The 6046-nt window shown below is 40.9% G+C and overlaps 1 long non-coding RNA gene across 1 annotated transcript; it reads right to left on the minus strand.

Moving 5' to 3' along the window:
* Nucleotides 1–2181: 2181 nt before the first annotated feature.
* On the minus strand, nucleotides 2182–3272 carry LOC118926298 (uncharacterized). Its single transcript, XR_005030402.2, has 2 exons — nucleotides 3167–3272; nucleotides 2182–2490 (listed from the first exon to the last, which is right to left on the minus strand). It is a non-coding gene; the product is annotated as an uncharacterized LOC118926298 (long non-coding RNA).
* Nucleotides 3273–6046: the final 2774 nt, after the last annotated feature.

Consider the following 6046-nt stretch of genomic DNA (forward strand, 5'->3'; position numbering starts at 1 on the left):
TTGTATATATTATGTCATAAATTGTGTCCCTATATAAGCGTGTAATGGTGTAGAATATCTCTTTACATTATTACATCCTTTTTTCTTTAGAATCATAAAAATTCTTAGACTTGAAGTAGGGACTTACATTGGTCATTGGGTTCACTCTCCCATGTAGGGTGGGAATTTTCCCTGTAGCCTTCATAACCAGTGATCTTCCAACCTCTGCATAATCATTTGTAGTAATTGGCAACTCATTGTCGCGCAAGGCAGCTCCTGTAATTATAACCTCTTACGTTGATTACAATTCTATTTCCTTTTGATTTACATCTGTTAGGCCTGCTTACTTTTAGCAAAACTGAGTGATCCTATCGTAGGCTCCATTGCTACTCTGTAAATTCATATCAAAAAGGATTTAGACCTTTTAGATGGCTTATTACTTTTAGTTTCCTCAAAGTTAACTCAGTGTGTACTCACATCAGTCGACTGGATTATAGCAAGAGATAATCTTAGATCTTGAATTGTGTGAAACTATAATTTCCTCAATCTCATAGGCATTTGATGCAATCATCTGATGTGAGGACAACTAGAATCACCCTGAAACAATTCCTGCTTGTTACATGGAGTGTGACTGAGTGATCAGCGAAGACTGTTCATGAAAGTCGACACTCATCCCTCAGTCTTTACTTTCTAAAGACAAATTTGCTGGGGTGTATATAAGATAAGCAGTAAAGAAAAATAGTTCCAGTTAAAAAAAAAGTCAAATAGAAACATTTCAGCCCTTGCTTCTTGTAAATTGGACTTTGTGATGTGTTTATATGTATCTAATGCAATATTTTGAACAAAACTGACTTTTTCTAGCCAAAAGAGATATTAGCAAAGCTAATATCTGGGGTATGTTATCTGTGCAAATAAAAGTATTCCTGATAAATTGTCAGTGTAGTCTTAAATCATAGGAATCATTTGCTTATAAACTATATAGTCTTTTACTATTGTTGGTGTTCGAATGTTGCCCATGTCTTTGAGGTTCCTATAAGATGGAAGAAACAAGTTTATTAAATAGGTCACTGGTCTCCTGTTGCCAAGCACTGAATTTTCTATCTCAGCATTAAGGATGCATTAGTTTTCAATTACTGCACAACAAATTGCCACAAACTTAGTGGCTTAAAAAACATACAGTTTATGTGAGTCAAGAGTCCAAGCACAGCTTAGCTAGGTTCTGTGCTCAGTGTTTCACAAGGTTGAAAGCAAGATGTTGACTGGCTGCATTCCATTCTAGAGCTCAGGGTTCACTCCCAAGCTCATGTGGTTGTTGCCAGAATTCAGTTCCTTGGAGTTGCATGATTGACATTCCCACTTCCTTCTTGGCTGTCAGCCGAGGGCTACGCTCAGCCTCTATAGACCTCTGCAGCTCCTTGCTGCTTGACTTTCTCACAACAGGTCAGCTTACATTTTCAAAGCCAGCAGGAGGCTCTCTCTGATCTCTAGACCCTCTTCTAAAGGGCTCACCTCTTTAGGTTAGGACCACCCAGGACAATCTCCCTTTTGATTAATTTAGCACCCCATGATTAGGGACTTTAATTATATCAGAAAAATCCCTTTACCCTTGACATGTGACATAACCTAATCATAGGAGTCATTTGTCCTATCATAGTCACAGGTCATGCCCCCTTCTAAGGGGAGAGGATTACATAGAGCACATACACCAGGGCAGTGGGAATCTTGGGGACCATCTTAGAATTCACCCACCTGCATTCCATTTGCTTATTTCTGGTTCTAACATTTCTGAGCCTCACTTTGATCATCAGTCAGATGAGAGTTGTTACAGATATTAGGATCCCATTCACAGCAGCACCTCTGTGTTTCTCTTTATGCTATTGTGGTAAGGAAAGAAACCAGTCTGGCTTAAAGAATCATAAGAAATTTTCAAGACTTCACGAGGTGCACTGGCATATTTCACAGGAACAACCTTTCCACAAAAGTTAGTGTCTATCCGTTTCAGGCGAGGCAGCCCCTTCTGCGGCCTCCTTCCCACCACAGCCCTCTTGAGGAGTGAGAACCAGGAGGAGCAGACGAGTCTCACCTGAGCTGACTGCAGTCCAGCTCAGGTGTGTCCAAGACCTCTCTCACAGCACAGCAATGAGAAGTGGTGTGACTCAAGCCCCCTCTCCATCCACACAATGCTGGGAAAGAAAAACCAAGTTCCATTTACCAAAATATCTGTATTATCTATAAAAATTGAACTCCAGCAAGTCACCGCTACTGGAGGCAGCAACACTGGCTGTGCTGGCTGCCGAAGCCGACAGCTGTGTCCTACCAGCCCACAGCGGATACTGTACTGAAGGCACGTGAGCAGGCTCATCTGTAAGGCCTCAAGAACCTGGACACTTTGGACCGTAGCAATCGGATGAAGGATCTAGGAAACATCTCCCGGGACTCCTGGGCCGTGTACTGGAAATAGTTCTGGGGATGGGCCAGGACATCAAACAGAGCCTTGATCAGTTTCTTATCCTAAAAAGAATGTAATTTTTGTTACTGGGCCAAAATATTTAAACATTCCAACATTTTGCCAATGAAACTATAATGATCCAGTGTTAATGCAGTAGGTTGATGAGCTGAAAAACATTATGTGAAAGTTGTTTCCGCTGATTTTTATCTTTTTTCCAGTTTTCATGTTTCCTAATTATCTACAGAAAGCATGTATTAGTTTTATAAAAGAAAGTTTAAAAGTCTACAAAATGGTTTCAATTTTCTAAACCAGATGAAATGCAACACTGGAATTCTGGGAACATTTATAGGGTTCGTGATATGGCAAGTGTTTATTGATAATTACTCATAAGTAATTTGGCAAACTTCAGACTTGAAGGATAAACAAGAAGCCAAGGATCTTGAACTTTTTGGAGAATGAACATGAAAACACTATTTGCCACTGGCCTGGATTTACAATAAATTTCCCACTGCTCCTCTGTACATTTCCAAATAAAAAAAATACAACTTCACTTGACAACACAAAGACAGCTGCCTGAATTTTTGGAAAAATGAAGTGTGGTGAAGATCTACAACTGACCTCAGCCCATGGCAGGCTTGGTGTCTGAAGGTGGCGATATGGCACGGGAGGAGAGCCTCCTCTGATGGTGCTTGGGGTGCTCTGCGGATGCCTGCCTGTCTGCCTTAGGTATGAACGCACCTTAAGGATCTCCTGATGGTTCTCAGATGCATAGAGCCTGCCGTCTCAGACTATGTCTTCGATGAGCTCCTGGTAGTCCTCTGTTGGAATAAAGAATATATTTTGCCAAAAAAAAAAAAAAAAAGTTAGTGTCTATCTTGTAGCATCTTCCACAGTCCAGTGCCACTGCCATTAGCATAATACCCCACAATAAATAGAAGGGATCCCACAAACAGGATGATGGAGTAAACCTCCATGAGACCTTCTCCCCCCATAGGTCTTTTGGTGTCTGGGTTCCTTTCTAATTGTCTTGGGGCCTCTTGACCATGGCCATCAACACAGAAAGCCTCATCTTGAGCAACTCAGTGAGGCCTTATTTCTTGACAGTTGGAATCTCTGCAAATCCAGCATCAGTTGGGAAGATAGTCAAGAAAATGGCCTCTATTCTCTGTGGTAAATTGAAGAATGGCCTCTAACCTTCCCTTAGTTGCAAAGGAATCTTGACCATGCTAACACAAATGGGCGTGAAAGTTGTTAGAGAAGGCACTATTAGCGCTCATAAGGAGAAAAAAGAGAGTGAACCCAAAAATCCAGCTGGAGCCAGTCGCTGACTTACTGGAGAAAAGGAAAGACAGATTGTTAGGTGAAACGAAGCAAAAGGGCGAGAAAGGAAGGCTGTGTTTTGACAGCAGACCTTTTCCGCTTCCGCTTCGTGCGTCATATTACTCACTCGAAATGGAAGTGTCTCCTTTTCTAAGGTACTCTAACCGATCCCAGTAGTGCTTCTACAAATGAGTTTGGGTGAGGAACATTGATAAGGTTTGCAAAATACCTACCATAATGCCTGACAGACAATGAATACACTTAGCAAATGCGAACCTGGAGTAGTTGTAGAAGAAATAATATGAAGAGTCTATAGTGCCATCTCCCTAGAGTGAAAAACTATAAAGTAACAGCACCATTGTTCACAGCAATTTACGGGAGGACTAGGGAGAGGAGGAGTGAAAACAGAAAACTGTTCAGTATGCTCGGTCAGTTTTCAGTAACAGGAGTAGTTGTGCTTTCCCCTAGGAGGTCAGTCTTCCAGTAGAAACTGCAGTGAAAGGAAGCCTGTATTATCTGTGTCTGTGTGATGAATGATGTTCAGAGCTAAGACTTACTTATAAAAATCTCCTGAAATTAAATCGGCAAAGGATATCTGGCAGGTTAAGAAGAAATATGGAGGGATAGAGGAATCTCAAGAACAAAAGCTCAAAATGTTGAAGGAGATGATGCCCAGGGTGGTGAATTTCCCATGAGGCAAGGTAGAAATGATCAGTGTGGACAATGAATAAGGAAGGTGAATGCTGAGGAGTCATTGGCTCTAGATGACTCTAGGTTACTGGTTCTCAGTTAGGGGTGAATTTGCCCCTCTGGCAACATTTAGCAATGTTCAGAGTCATTTTTGGTTGTCACAGCTTGGAGGAGGAAAGGCAATGCTGCTGGCGTCTAGTGGGTGGAGCTCAGGGATGCTGCTGAACACCCTGCAGCACACAGGACAGCCCACAACAACGATCAGTAGCCCTAAAGGTCAATAGTGCCAACATGTGAATCCTTACTCTAGGTATTTTTCATTCTATTACTTGATCAAGTTGAACCAGCAAATGCTACATCTGTGGACTATTAATTTAGCTCCTGATAGAATCAGAATTGTAGTTTGATGTTTTGCCTTTTACCTTTGTCAAAGCCACTATAGCAAATAAACATAAAAAATGTAACATGGTGTTTGTGATTAAAAAAAAAAAAGTATTGTTCATGCCCCACATTAGACATTTAATGGTAATTTCATTGCTGGTTAAAAAGAATACCCTTTGCTGAGGAATGTTCGTGCATTTCATAATATCCATGTAATAGATCTTTTCCATTTTGCCTCAGTAATCAGGAAATTCAAGACAAAGCCTGAAGCTCAGTCATGATTTTTGAGCTTTTGAACAGCATAGCTAGACTAGTTTATAGCTTTCTTTTCTTCAGTTATGATTTTCATCTTACAGTTTCCACTGAGTTACTATTCATATGTATGATTTTCTCATAATCAGACAGAAAGAACCTCCCTTGCTTTAAAGAGTTTGTCATCATTCTTAACACAGACTACCAGGATTCTTTATGTAAGTTGTTACTGTGAGTCCCTTCTAAGCAGTGTACATTCATGCAATTTTATGCATTACATACATTATTGTAAGGTCAGACATAGCGCTTGCATCTGGCAATTACTGCTGTGGGAGTTGGAAGAGAAATGTGACCAAAGAAACATAAGGATTACTGACTAGTCTAAGGAATTCTGAGGCCCAGCTAAGGCTGGATGCTTTCAATCTGGTACCACAAATCCATCCTGTTTGGGGTTCTCTACAGCAGTTGTCTGCATCTTGGTGAAGGTGGTGTCAGTGTAGAGTTGGGTTTATTAGGGCTAAGGTTTGGCCAAGTGGATTTGAAAGGAGAGTGAAGGAAGGGTAATGTAGAATAAATATCTGTAAAACTAAATTAAATGGAGAAGGAAGTGAAGACAGGATGGGGGCTGACAGATTAGGAGAAAATAGGAGAATTAGCAAGGAAATAGGGGATCCCTTTAGGTCAAAGAATAGCTAATTGAAAGCACTGGAGGCAGAGGCAATGTGGTGTAAGGGGAGCTCTTTGATTTTCAGATTTCAGACTCAGAGGAGTTCTAGGTGAAGACAAAAGAAAAATGTCATAGGAGATGGCAGAAGGAAAGCAAGGGCAAAGGTGCTTGCAGGTGAGGAAGTCAAGAACTTGACAGACAAGGATGTTGAATGCAATATCCAAATTAACGTGGAGTAGAGAGGTAGTGATTGTAGACTACTGAAAAACAAATGACTTCATGGAATAAGGAGAGATTTAAAGGTAATG

Source organism: Manis pentadactyla, chromosome X (genome assembly GCF_030020395.1).
Source record: "Manis pentadactyla isolate mManPen7 chromosome X, mManPen7.hap1, whole genome shotgun sequence".
NCBI classification, from domain to species: domain Eukaryota; kingdom Metazoa; phylum Chordata; class Mammalia; order Pholidota; family Manidae; genus Manis; species Manis pentadactyla.